This window comes from Pristiophorus japonicus, chromosome 22, assembly GCF_044704955.1.
Source record: "Pristiophorus japonicus isolate sPriJap1 chromosome 22, sPriJap1.hap1, whole genome shotgun sequence".
NCBI lineage: Eukaryota > Metazoa > Chordata > Chondrichthyes > Pristiophoridae > Pristiophorus > Pristiophorus japonicus.
The window spans coordinates 18,800,788-18,814,664 of record NC_091998.1 but is presented as its reverse complement, the minus strand read 5'-3'; the positions used below and the strand labels follow the sequence as shown (position 1 = coordinate 18,814,664).

At 44.4% G+C, this 13,877-nt stretch overlaps 1 protein-coding gene across 5 annotated transcripts in view; it reads right to left on the bottom strand.

The window, feature by feature from the left end:
- The window catches only part of LOC139234885 (sphingomyelin synthase-related protein 1), a 73,974-nt gene that overhangs the window by 23,431 nt on the left and 36,666 nt on the right, over nt 1-13,877 (bottom strand). The window lies entirely within an intron of this gene.

Genomic DNA, 13,877 nt, shown 5'->3' with positions numbered 1-13,877 from the left:
AAAGGCCCCTTCTATTAATGAATTCTGTTTGTGTAGTTTCACAAGCCAATTGTCTCATGCATCACGAGCAACTCAGATGTTCGAGGCAAACAGGCAATACAGAACTGAACCACTGTTTAAAAAAATAAAGCTTCTTACTCAAGAGGAGAAAATAAGAGGAACTGGATACAATGGCGAATAGTGTAGTGAACTTTACAAAATATTCTTCAGGGAAAAAAGAGCTGCTATAGAGAACTGAAATACATGAAGCTTGCCAGAAGTATATTTCTAAATAGGAGACTCTACCCAGATGTGTTGCAAGTAGAGTACAGTAACAGACTGTAAGAGAGTTACATTTGAGATCTTCAACACCACCCTTGCCACTTGATAGAAACATAAAAACATAGAAATTAGGTGCAGGAGCAGCCATTCGGCCCTTCGAGCCTACACTGCCATTCAATAAGATCATGGCTGATCATTCAACTTCAGTACCCCTTTCCTGCTTTCTCTCCATAGCCCTTGATCCCTTTGGCCATAAGGGCCATATCTAAATCCCTTTTGAATATATCTAACGAACTGGCCGCAACAACTTTCTGCGGTAGAGAATTCCACAGGTTCACAATTCTCTGAGTGAAGAAGTTTCTCCTCATCTCAGTCTTAAATGGCTTACCCCTTATTCTTAGACTGTGACTCCTGGTTCTGGAACTCCCCAGCAACGGGAATATTCTTCCTGCCTCTAATCTGTCCAATGTTTCTATGAGATCCCCTCTCATTCTTCTAAACTCCAGTGAATACAAGCCCAGTTGATCCAGTCTCTCTCATATCAGTCCTGCCATCCCGGGAATCAATCTGGTGAACCTTCGCTGTACTCCCTCAATAGCAAAAATGTCCTTCCTCAGATTAGGAGACCAAAACTGAACACAATATTCCAGGTGTGTCCTCACCAAGTCTGTACAACTGCAGTAAGACCTCCCTGCTCCTATACTCAAATCCCCTCGCTATGAAGGCCAATATGGCATTTGCCTTCTTCACCGCCTGCTGTACCTGCATGCCAACCTTCAATGACTGATGTACCATGACACCCAGGTCTCGTTGCACCTCCCCTTTTCCTAATTTGTCACCATTCAGATAATATTCTGTCTTCCTGTTTTTGCCACCAAAGTGGATAAGCTCACATTTATCCACATTATACTGCATCTGCCATGCATTTGCCCACTCACCTAACCTGTCCAAGTCACCCTGCAGCCTCTTAGCATCCTCCTCACAGCTCATACCGCCATCTAGCTTAGTGTCATCTGGAGATATTACATTCAATTCCTTCATCTAAAATCAGTGGTTCTCAACCGGTGTTCCACGGCACATTGGTGTGCCGTGAACCCTTCACAGGTGGGCCGCCAAATTGTGTAAAAGTATGATGGACTTTAGCTGATTTCACAATGAAACACAAACCATTTAACTCTGAAACAGAAGGGGAGGGGGAGAGAGAGACAGACACATATGTCATCTACCTATATATATGAAGCCACTGCTGTAGTAAACATTGCCAATATTGACAAATAATTATCAATTTATCTCTATTATCAAAAATACTATGTTCCAGAGTTGTACAAGTAATAATGACAAGAGACAACACACACAAACAATTTAAATGTCCATACTCAGAACAAAATCCTTTTATCAAAATTTGTTTCCTTTGAATACTCGACACCCCTCCCCCCGCCTACTCCCTTACTGCCTCCCATAACTGATAGAGAAGTGCGAGTGCCTACCATCGAATGAGACTGTGTGTGTGCATGTATAAGCGTGTGTATGTATATTTACGTTTGTGTGTGTATGTGCGTCTGTACCAAGGGCGTAGCCAGGGGGGGCACTTGGGCCATGGCCACCCCCAATCCAAAATAATAGGATTAATAGGTTCATGTGAAAAGCTTAAAATGTGATTATTAATTTGGATGAAAGAAATGAAAGACGAGTCTAACACATATGCAGTAAAAAGTGTAGTTTTTAATAATAAAATGTCTAAAACTATTTAACCACATTCTTATTTATATTTTGTTTTTTTTGTTTATTGATCTGCAGCTTGATGTGTGGCCGGGACTGGCGACATCTTTGACGCTTTGACCTTATATAACGCCAATTAGCGGCTCCTTTGATGTATGTGGCATCCAATTTGACCTGGCCTAGCCACCCGAGCAGCTCCTTTGATTATTGAGAGTTGGCTTTTAGCATATTTTGACCCTCGTCAAAATCAAAACTTCCTGTTCAACTCTAGGTTCGTTTCTGTCTGGACACTCTGGAGTTTGGAAATTGGAAGACTCAGTTCCTGTCTGTCTGGAGTTTGGATCACACAGACGAATAAAGTTTGTCCCCCCCAATGGACAAATTCATCACAAGAAAACGTAAAAATGAGCAAGGAGATATCAATGACAGTGCCACTACAAATGGCGCAAATAGGCCTACAACCAACATCAGTACAAGCGGTGCCGAACTAAATCCTAAAAACCCCAAATTCATCGTCATTATATGGAGGATTATTTGAGGTTCGGTTTTTCATGGACAGGAGAAGAAGAATGCCCCATTCCACTGTGTGTTGTGTGCGGCGAAAAACTGTCGAACAGTGCAATGGTTCCCAGTAAATTGAAACGTCATTTTACTATGAAACATGCACATCTTGCAACAAAAGATCAGAGTTATTTTAGGAGATTGATAGCAACGCAATCAAAACAAGTGAAATATTTTGAAATAAATGTTAAGGTGTCAGATAAGGTTCAAATTGCTTCTTATGAAGTTGCTGAATTAATAGCGCAGAAAATGAAGCCTCATACTATAGCTGAGTCACTTATTTTGCCTGCATGTCGTAAAATTGTCAAATTAATGTTTGGTGATGAAGCGGAACAAGAAATTGCAAAAATTTCGCTGCCTGATGATACAATTCGGAGAAGGATAAATGATATGTCATCTAACATTGAAGAAAATGTAGCCGAGAAACTTACAAACTCGAATTTTGCTTTGCAAATCGACGAGTCCACCGCCATTAGTGGTAAAGCACAATTATTAGCATTTGTTCGCTTCATTCATGAAAATGAGATATTGAACCAATTTCTGTGCTGTAGAGAACTTCCAGAAAATAATAGGGGTCAAGAAATATTTGATTGTGAATTCATATTTCGAAGACTTTCATCGGACTCGAGTGTTGGAATCTGCACGGACGGTGCTCCATCTATGGTGGGATGTGTCAAAGGATTCATTATGCTCGCAAAAAAACATAATTCAAAAATATTATTCACCCATTGCTTTTTGCATAGAGAAGCACTTGTTGCAAAGACATTACCGCTAGAATTAAAATCTGTGTTAGATCAAGTTGTTAATATTGTAAATTATATAAAATCAAGACCTTTAAAAACTCGCTTGTTTAAACAGCTCTGCAAAGCTATGGATGCACAGCACGAATGTTTACTTTTGCATAAGATGGCTTTCAAGGGAAAAAGTCTTATGTCGTGTATTTGAACTTAAAGAAGAATTGCCAGTATTTTTTTTTGAGAGAAGGAAACGATACCGTTTGCAAATACCTTAAGAGTAAAATGTGGTGTGCTAAGTTAGTGAACTTGAACACGAAATGAGAGTCGCCTTATCGGTAATACGCCCTAATATTAGTGACATAACTAAAAAATGACAGGCTCAAGTATCACAGTAAAATACTAAATGTGAGGAATTATTATTATAGTTTCTTATTTTATTGTTACTTTCAGAATAAAAAGTAATTAATAACATACATGCATACAATGTTATATATCTGCATATACTGTGATTAATAAAATGTTTTTTACATTTTCTGAAACTTGTTTTTTTTTTTAAACCTGTGTTCACCTTTTAATCCTTTCAAGTGTGCCGCCAAAAATTCTAGTATTCGAAAGTGTGCCGTGAACACAAAAAGATTGAAAACCACTGATCTAAATCATTGAAGTATATTGTAAATAGCTGGGGTCCCAGCACTGAGCCCTGCGGCACCCCACTGTCACTGCCTGCCATTCTGAAAAGGATCCGTTTATTCCGACTCTCTGCTTCCTGTCTGCCAACCAGTTCTCTATCCACGTCAATACATTACCCCCAATACCATGTGCTTTAATTTTGCACATCAATCTCGTGTGGGACCTTGTCAAGAGCCTTTTGAAAAGCCAAATACACCACGTCCACTGGTTCTCCCTTGTCCACTCTACTAGTTAGAACATAAGAATTAGGAACAGGAGTAGGCCATCTAGCCCCTCGAGCCTGCTCCGCCATTCAAAAAGATCATGGCTGATCTGGCCGTGGGCTCAGCTCCACTTTCCCGCCCGCTCCCCATAACCCTTAATTCCCTTATTGCCGCATCCTCAAAAAATTCCAGAAGATTTGTCAAGCATGATTTCCCTTTCATAAATCCAAGCTGACTTGGACAGATCCTGTCACTGCTTTCCAAATGCGCTGCTATTTCATCTTTAATAATTGATTCCAACATTTTCCCCACCACCGATGTCAGGCTAACCAGTCTATAATTCCATGTTTTCTCTCTCCCTCCTTTTTTAAAAAGTGGTGTTACATGTTGGAAAATGATCACCAATGCATCCAGTATTTCTTGGGCCACTTCCTTAAGTACTCTGGGATGCAGCCTATCAGGCCCTGGGGATTTATCGGCCTTCAATCCCATCAATTTCCCTAACACAATTTCCTAACGAATAAGGATTTCCTTCAATTCCTCCTTTTTGCTAGACACTCGAACCCCTAGTATTTCCGGAAGGTTATTTGTGTCTTCCTTAGTGAAGACAGATCCAAAGTATTTGTTCAATTGGTCTACATTTCTTTGTTCCCCATTAAAAATTCACCTGATTCTGACTGCAAGGGACCTACGTTGGTCTTCACTAATCTTTTTCTCTTCACATATCTATAGAAGCTTTTGCAGTCAGTTTTTATGTTCTCTGCAAGCTTCCTCTCATTCTCTATTTTCCCCCTCCTAATTAGACCCTTTGTCCTCCTCTGCTAAATTCTAAATTTCTCCCAGTCCTCAGGTTTGCTGCTTTTTCTGGCCAATTTATTTGCCTCTTCCTTGGATTTAACACAATCCCTAATTTCCCCTTGTTAGCCACAGTTAAGCTACCTTCCCCATTTTATTTTTACTCTAGACAGGAATGTACAATTGTTGAAGTTTATCCATGTAATCTATAAATGTCTGCCATTGCCTATCCACCGTCAACCCTTTAAGTATCATTTGCCAGTCTATCCTAGCCAATTCACGTCTCATACCATCGAAGTTACCTTCCCTTAAGTTCAGGACCCGAGTCTCTGAATTAACACTGTCACTCTCCATCTTAATAAAGAATTCGACCATATTATGGTCACTCTTCCCCAGGGGGCCTCGCACAACAAGATTTCTAATTAGTCCCCTCTCATTACACAACACCCAGTCTAGGATGGCCAGCTCTCGAGTTGGTTCCTCGCCAAATTGGTCTAGAAAGCCATCCCTAATACATGCCTGGAAATCCTCCTCCACCGTATTGCTACTAGCTTGGTTAGTCCAATCTATATGTAGAATAAAGTCACCCATGATAACTGCTGTACCTTTATTGCACGCATCCCTAATTTCTTGTTTGATGCCATCCCCAACCTCACTACTACTGTTTGGTGGTCTGTACTCCCACTAGCGTTTTCTGCCCTTTGGTATTCCGCACCTCTACCCATACAGATTCCACATCATCCAAGCTAATGTCCTTTCTTATTACTGCGTTAATTTCCTCTTTAACCAGCAACGCTACCCCACCTCCTTTTCCTTTCTGTCTATCCTTCTTGAATGTTGAATACACCTGGATGTTGAGTTCCCAGCCTTGGTCACCCTGGAGCCATGTCTCCGTAATCCCAATTATATCATAATCATTAATAGCTGCCTGCGCAGTTATTTCATCCACCTTATTACGGCCTAGCTCTGTCAAGCCCATGTGGTGGCTGGTGTGCAACGTTCACCACATGTTGAAAAAATCCACGCACAGGCATCTTCCATCCACTCAATTGGAGTTCAGGACTGGAAAATCGGGTCCTACATTGAAACATCTGTGAACTCATGTGGAAGCAAGTCATCATCGTTCGAGGGACCGCCTATGATGATGATGATGAGGATATCAGAATTTTCACTTGTAGTGCAACTGAACAACAATCTGGCCTGTTCTCACTAACCGACATTGGCTCCCAGCAACGCCTCAATTTTACAATTCTCATCATGTTCAAATCCCTCCAAGGCCTTTGTCTCCCCCATCTCTGTAACCTCCTACAACCCTTCGAGAACTCTGCATCCCTCCATCTCTGGCCTCTTGTGTATCCCCCTACTGTCTTCGACCTACCATTGGCGGCCGTACCTTCAGCTGTCGAGACCTGGAGCTCTGGAATTCCTTCCCTAAACCTCTCCGCCTCGCTCTCCTCCTTTAAGATGCTCCTTAAAACCTACCTTTTTTGGCCAAGTTTCTGGTCACCTATCACAATAATTCCTTCTTTGGCTCGGTGTCAATATTTTTCTGATTCTACTCCTGTTAAGCGCCTTGGGACGTTTTACTGCATTAAAGGCGGTATATAAATGCAAGTTGCTTTTTCCTCCCAAGGTGCTAGAGCTGGGGTGAAGCTCTGTCTAAAAAGTCTTTTGGAATTTGCCTTATTTAAAAATGTTATTTATTTGCTGCGCTCATCCCTGCCAAGCGTGGTGATCAAATCTTATAAATAAATTTGAAAGTGGTTATGGCAGCGTTCCTTAATATAGGGAACCACCCTGCCTCCTACCTGCGATTAAGGTACAATGGTCAATGGTGTAATGAGCCATTCGTATCGGTGTTTGTGCCCATCTAGGAAACTGCAGCAGGCCAGAGGAAAAGAAAATAGACATTTTCTCAATTTATCCGCATTAAAAATTGGGCTTTCTCGTGAGGCACAACCAAATTCCATTATCAGCAGCAAAAAGTATTTGCAACAAAACCAACAAAATGTTGCCACAAAATTAATAAAAACATTTATGCAACACGGAATTGAAACTGCTCAATAAATGGAGGATTCATTGTGAGGACTGATAGCACACCATTTTATTAACATGCGAGGCATAAACCTCTGCTCTTTGTTTATGAGGTGAAAGCATTAGTGTCAAATGTCACTAAGTAATTTTACAGTTGAATATATCAACAACTTTTATTTATATACCACCATCAACATAGAAAAAACATCTCACGTCATTGCAGAGATGTCTAATCAGGCAAAAATCAACACTACCCCAAAAAAGGGACAACTGAAAGATTGGTCAAAGAAGTGGGCTTTAAGGGAGGTCTTACAGAAAAAGAGGAAGGTGGAGAGGGAGGGAATTCCCAAGCTTGGGGCCTAGCCAGCTGAAAGCACAGCCACCAGTGGTGGGTGAAAGGAAGTGGTGGTTGCAAAAATGGCCAGATTCGGAGGAACGCAGAATTCTCAGAGGATTGAACATGAGAATGAGAATTTAAAAATTTGAGATGTTGGGGGATCGGGAACCAACATAGGTCACCTAGCAGTGGGGGAGCAGACTTTTGGATGAGCCGAAGTTTATGGAGGATGGCAAGCATTGGAATAGTCAGGCCTGGAGGTGACAAAGGCATGAGGAGGGTTTCAACAGCAGATGGGCTGAGGCAGGGAGGAGACAGGTAAAGTTACAGAGGTGGAAGTCGGTGGTCTTTGTAACGGAGAGAATATGGGGTCAGAAGCTCAGCTCAGTCAAACAGGACGTAGAGGGTGCAAACAGCCTGGTTCAACTAGAGACAATGGTTGGGCAGGTGGATGGAATCAGCGGCGAGGGCCAAAGATGATGACTTTGGTTTTTCCCAATGTTTAACTGTAGGAAACTATGGCTCCTCTCGAACTGGATGTCAAACAAGCACTCTGCCAACACAGATGCAGTGGAGAAGCTGAAAAAGATAATGGAGAAGTGGATACAGCATACATGGGGACGATGTCGCCAAGTGACAGCATGTAGATGAGGAAAAGGGCGCCGAGAATAGATTCTTGGGCTCGCCGGTGGCAATGGTGATGGGGCGGAAGAGAAGTCATTGCTGGAAGTGGCCAGGCTACGATTGGATAGGTATGATTGGAACCAAGGGAGGGCAGTCCCACTCAGTTGGACAATGGGGGAGAGAGGCATTGGAGGAAGATTGTGACCATGTCAAACTCTGCAGAGTGGCCATGGAGGGTTAGTGCAGCACAGTCACAGTTACGGAGGATGTCATTTGTGACTTTAATTTGGGCCGTTTCAGTATTGTGGTGGGACGGAAACCAGATTGTAAATATTCAAACATGGAGGAGCAGGGAAAATGGTCATGGATTTCAAAGGCGCCAACACGTTTAAGAATTTGAGAGGAAGTGATGGTTGAAGATGAGCCGAGGACAGCACTGTTTAAATCCTCTCATGGTCTTGTCCCTTCCCATCTCTGCAACCTCCTCCAGCCCTACACACGCTCCCCACCAGTCTTTTGTGCATTCTAAATTTGTATAGCTTCTAAAAATTGACCCAAACAACACCTTGGGCAAAGGCTGGAATCTTGGTCCTATCTTGCAGGATTCGAGCTTGGGTTTTCTTCATGAACGAGCATGGATAAAATCAGTCTGGACATCATTCGGCTTTATCCGCATCATAGTAACACCAACAAAATAGAAACTCCTGAACAAACCTAACAAAAGCAGAGTCCGTTCCTCACAACTCTTGATCAGAGATGCTCTTTTTCTTCTTTCAAGCAATCAGTCAATAAGCTCATCAATTTGGGACTGCTTGCTTTCAGACTCATCTGTCAGAACACCTTCCCCCATGGCAGGTTAATTGTGAACAAGTTTTAGCTGACTGTTACTGACTCTTGCTAACATGCTAACATGAACACTTTATTCCCTGACAGCACAAGTGTAGGGGACTGCCTATGATGATGAGGGAGGAGGGAGCTAGAAGAAATTTGGGGTTTGATAAATAAGAGTACAACAGTAAAGTAGTACTGATAAATTTGTACAAAGCATTGATTAAGCCACATTTAGAGGACTGTATCACATTCAGGACACCCCATTAACAAAAGAGCACTGAAGCCATAGTGAGCATATGATTCACCACGATGATAGAGATGGGAAACTATAATTATGAGGAGATACTTGAGCGACAAAGACTACTTCAGTTGGAGGAGAGAAGGTGCAGGAGGAGATTTTAGTTATTTTTTAATTTATGAATGATTTTGATAAGAGTAAATGGGGAAAGACCATTTGCTCTGGTTGCGGAATAAGTGACATCTTGCCATCAATTTAAAATTGAGAGTGACGAGAGGGGTTAGGAGACATTTATTTACACAAAGGGTTGCTGGAGCATGGAATGCTTTGCCACAGGGAGTGGTCGCAGCAGAGGTTTACATCTATTATGGGAAAATTAAATAAGTATTCGAAGCAGAAAAGATACAAGACTATGGGGAGTGAGCAAAGCTGTAAGATTAGTTTTTGATTCCTCCAACAAAGAACCAGAATATAATATGAGCCAATTGGCTTATGTATGTGCTGTAAACCACTGATTCTATTAACACATTATAACAGATTCTGTTGTCTCCAAATCATCATCATCATCATCATCATAGGCAGTCCCTCGGGATCGAGGAAGATTTGCTTCCACTCTTAGCATGAGTTCTTAGGTGGCTGTACAGTCCAATACGAGATCAACAGTTTCTGTCACAGGTGGGACAGATAGTCGTTGAGGGAAAGGGTGGGCATGGAGCCTGGCTTGCCGCACGCTCCTTCCGCTGCCTGCGCTTGATTTCTGCATGCTCTTGGCAACGATACTCGAGGAGCTCAGCGCCCTCCACTTAGGGCGGTCAATGGCCAAGACCTCCCAGGTGTCAGTGGGGATGTCGCACATAATCAGGGAGGCTTTGAGGGTGTCCTTGTAACGTTTCCTCTGCCCACCTTTGGTTCGTTTGCCGTGAAGGAGTTCAGAGTAGAGCGCTTGCTTTGGGAGTCTCGTGTCTGGCATGCGAACTATGTGGCCTGCCCAGCGGAGCTGATCAAGTGTGGTCAGTGCTTCCATGCTGAGGATGTTGGCCTGGACGAGGACGCTAATGTTTGTGTGCCTGTCCTCCCAAGGGATTTCTCCAGCGACTTGAGGTGTCTACTGTACACGGTCCATGTCTCTGAGTCATACAGGAGGGAGGTATTACTACGGCCCTGTAGACCATGAACTTGGTGACAGTTTTGAGAGACTGATCTTCAAACACTCTTTCCCTCAGGCGGCCGAAGGCTGCACTGGAGGTGGTGTTGGATCGCATCATCAACGCCTGCTCTTGTTGATAGGAGGCTCCCGAGATAGGGAAAGTGGTCCACTTTGTCCAGGGCCACGCCGTGAATCTTGATGTCTGGGGGGGGGGGGGGGGGGGGGGGCAGTGCTGTGCGGCGAGGACAGGCTGGTGTAGGACCTCTGTCTTACTAATGTTTAGCGTAAGGCCCATGCTTTTATATGCCTCGGTAAATACGTCGACTATGTCCTGGAGTTCAGCCGATGTGTGCACAGACTAAGGCGTCGTCCGTGTACTGTAGCTCGACGACAGAGGTTGGAGTGGTCTTGGACCTGGCCTGGAGATGGCGAAGGTTGAACAGCTTCCCACTGGTTCTGTAGTTTAGTTCCACTCCAGCGGGGAGCTTATCAACTGTGAGGTGGAGCATGGCAGCGAGAAAAATTGAGAAGAGGGTTGGGGCGATGACGCAGCCCTGCTTGACCCCGGTCCGGACATGAATTGGGTCTGTGATGGATCCGTTGGTAAGGATCATGGCTTGCATGTCATCATGGAGCAGGCGAAGGATGGTGACGTACTTCTGGGGGCATCCGAAACGGAGGACGATGCTCCATAGACCCTCGCCGTTGACAGTGTCAAAGGCCTTTGTATGGTCGAAGAAGGCCATGTATAAGGGCTGGCTGTTCCCTGCATTTTTCCTGCAGCTGTCGCACTGCAAAAATCATGTACAATTAGAAGGATGACCATCAATTATTAAAGACTCCTCACCAGACATTTCACCATATTCAGGATTTGTTACCAAAGCTAACCAAACATCAAATAATTTTTAATTTCTCATCAGTTCATCAAATGCCACCGTGCAGCTATTATAATAGAGGAGGTCTTTGGAGAATAGTCTAAGGGCCAGACTGCCGGCTTCATTGTCGACGATTTTCTCGGCGTTACAGCTGTTTTTTTGCCGGGCGAGAGTTTCCACGCAAGTTTTTGAACATTATCGGCCACATCTGAAGTCGCCCGCCGGGACCAAACCGCCCACTTGCAACGCCAAAGAACAACCGCCACAGCATAAGTTTGGGCTCAACTGCTGGCGTCCAGATTGCCGAGAGACCCGCCCAGTAAAAGCTGCTTAAACAGGGCAAGTAAGGGGGGAGACCCTGCAAAGAAAGGCAAGTAAAAGGTTATTTAATTTTTTTTTTTAATTTTAACACGGCGATTAGGGTTAAAACTCTCTTGGGAATGCTTTGTAAGTGTTTATTTTTTTTAATGAAAATATTTTTTTTCCAAGTTTCCCCCCCTCCGTAGGCCCAACCGCAGCCTCAGACTAAATTTCACTACTTACCGTTCATTCCGGTAACGATCGGCCATTTGGCTAACTTTGCACTTACCCGCCGAGGAAACTGCCGAGAATGAGTGTGCAACGCCCATTTTCTCGCCGGACAATTAGTTTTACTTACTTTTACCTTTAAAATGGAAATTCTCGCCAGCTTTTTTCGCCGAACGTTAGCGTTGCTTCTCAGCGGGCAATCGGGCGTTGAGGGCCTTTAGGGAAAGTCTGGCCCGCTGAGTTTATGTAGGGTGGAAGATGGGAGGCTGGCCAGGAGAGTATTAGAATCGAAGTCTAGCGGTAAAGGCATGGACAAAGGTTTCTGCAGCAGATAAGGGGCGGAGTCAGGCAAAGTTATAGAGGTGGCAGTAAGCAGCCTTGGTGCTGGAGTGGACATGTGGTTGGAAGATCATCTTGGCATCAAATATGACAACAGGTTGTGAATGGTCTGGTTCAGCCTCAGACAGTTGCCAGGGAGAGAGATGGAATCAGTGACGAGGGAACCGAGTTTGTGGTGGGGACCGAAGACAATAGCTTCGGTCTGCCCAATGTTTAGTTGGAGAAATTTTCCACTCATCCATTACTGGATGTTGGACAAGCAGTGTGATAAATCAGAGACAGTAGAAGGGTCGAGAGAGTTGGTACTGAGGTAGAGCTGGGTGTCGTCAGCGTACATGTGGAACCTGACCTTGTGTTGACGGATCATGTCATCGATGGGCATGTACATAAGAAATAGGAGGAAGCCAAGGATAGGTCATTGGGGGCTCCAGAAGCAATGGTATGGAGCGGTAACAGAAGCCACTGCAGATGCTTCTCTGGCTACGACTGGATAGGCAAGAATGGAACCAGGCGAGGGCTGTCCCACCCAGCTGGACGACGGAGGAACAGCATTAGAGGAGGATAGTATGGTCAACTGTGTCAAAGGCTGCAGACAGGTTGAGAAGGATGAGGAGGAATAGCTTAGCATGATCACAGTCACATTTGTACTTTGATAAGGGCCGTTCAGTACTGTGGCAGGGGTGGAAACCTGATTGGAGTGATTCAAATAAGGAGTTTCAGGAAAGGTGGGCATGGATTTGGTAGGTGACAACATGTTCAAGGACTTAGGAGATGAAAGGGAGGTTGGAGATGGGGCAGTAATTTTCAAGGACAGAGGTGTTCAGGGTTGTTTTTGTTAAAAAGAGAGGGGTGATGACATTAAGTTTGATGGCGAGGAGGACAGTACCCGAGAAGGAACCATTAACAATATCAGCTAACATGGGGGCCAGGAAGCGAAGTTGGGCAGTCAGCAGTTTGGTGAGAAGCGGGTCGATGAAGCAGTCGGTCAGTCTGTCTCATGGACATGATGAGCTTGGAGAGGGCATGAAGGGAGATAGTAGAGAAAGATGTGAGTTTAGGACTAGAGCAGGGGGAACTTTGGCTCGTAAGCAAGCAGCAATGAGTGCCTTGCTGGGCCCTTTGGAGGATGCCAAGAAAGGCACAGAGGGAAGCTGTAGACTTATCGAAGAGAAAGTCAAGCCGATGCATTATTGACTCAACATAGTCCCAAAGCGGAGGGGGCAGCAGAAGCAGCGCAGCAAAAAAGTCAATGCCGGGGCACTTAAAGACCCAGCTAAGAGAACCCTATACAGTCAGCGCCTCACAGCTAACCTGCCGTGCCTTGATGACTCCGAGACGCAGAATGCCCACAATGCTTGGTCTGCCCTCCAGGCCTCCATAACCACTGCCTGCAAAGAGACGCTCAGTCACTCAACCAGAAAACACCAGGATTGGTTTGATGAGAATGATCAGGAGATCCAAGAGCTAATAGATTGCAAGCTCAGGCATTTCTGAGCCTTAAACAACAGACCAACTCAGGAGCAGCAAAGCAGTATTACAGACGGCTCAAGGCTGAGGTCCAACAAAAAACCCGGGAGCTAAAGAACAGGTGGTGGATGGAGAAAACACAGGAGATACAGCAGCTAGCCGACGGCCATGATGTGCGAGGATTCTTCATCGCACTCAAGATTGAGTGCTGAAGGGTTGGGGTAGGAATTTGGGAGGGCAGCGTAGCGGAGAAGTGAAAGGAGGCATTACAACAAGGAGTCTAGGAGGGGTAAAGAGAAAAGATGAGCTCAGGTCTGGAACGGCAGCCAAAACCCACACGTGAACAGACACAGGGAAGTTCAAGTTTCGTAGGTATGGAAGATAAGGATAGAAATGTGCTGGTAATAATTGGAGATAGGTGTGGAGAGTGAGTGAGTTTGAAAGCTAATCGAAGGACAGAACACGGGAGAAAAGCACTAGTGGAGGTATTT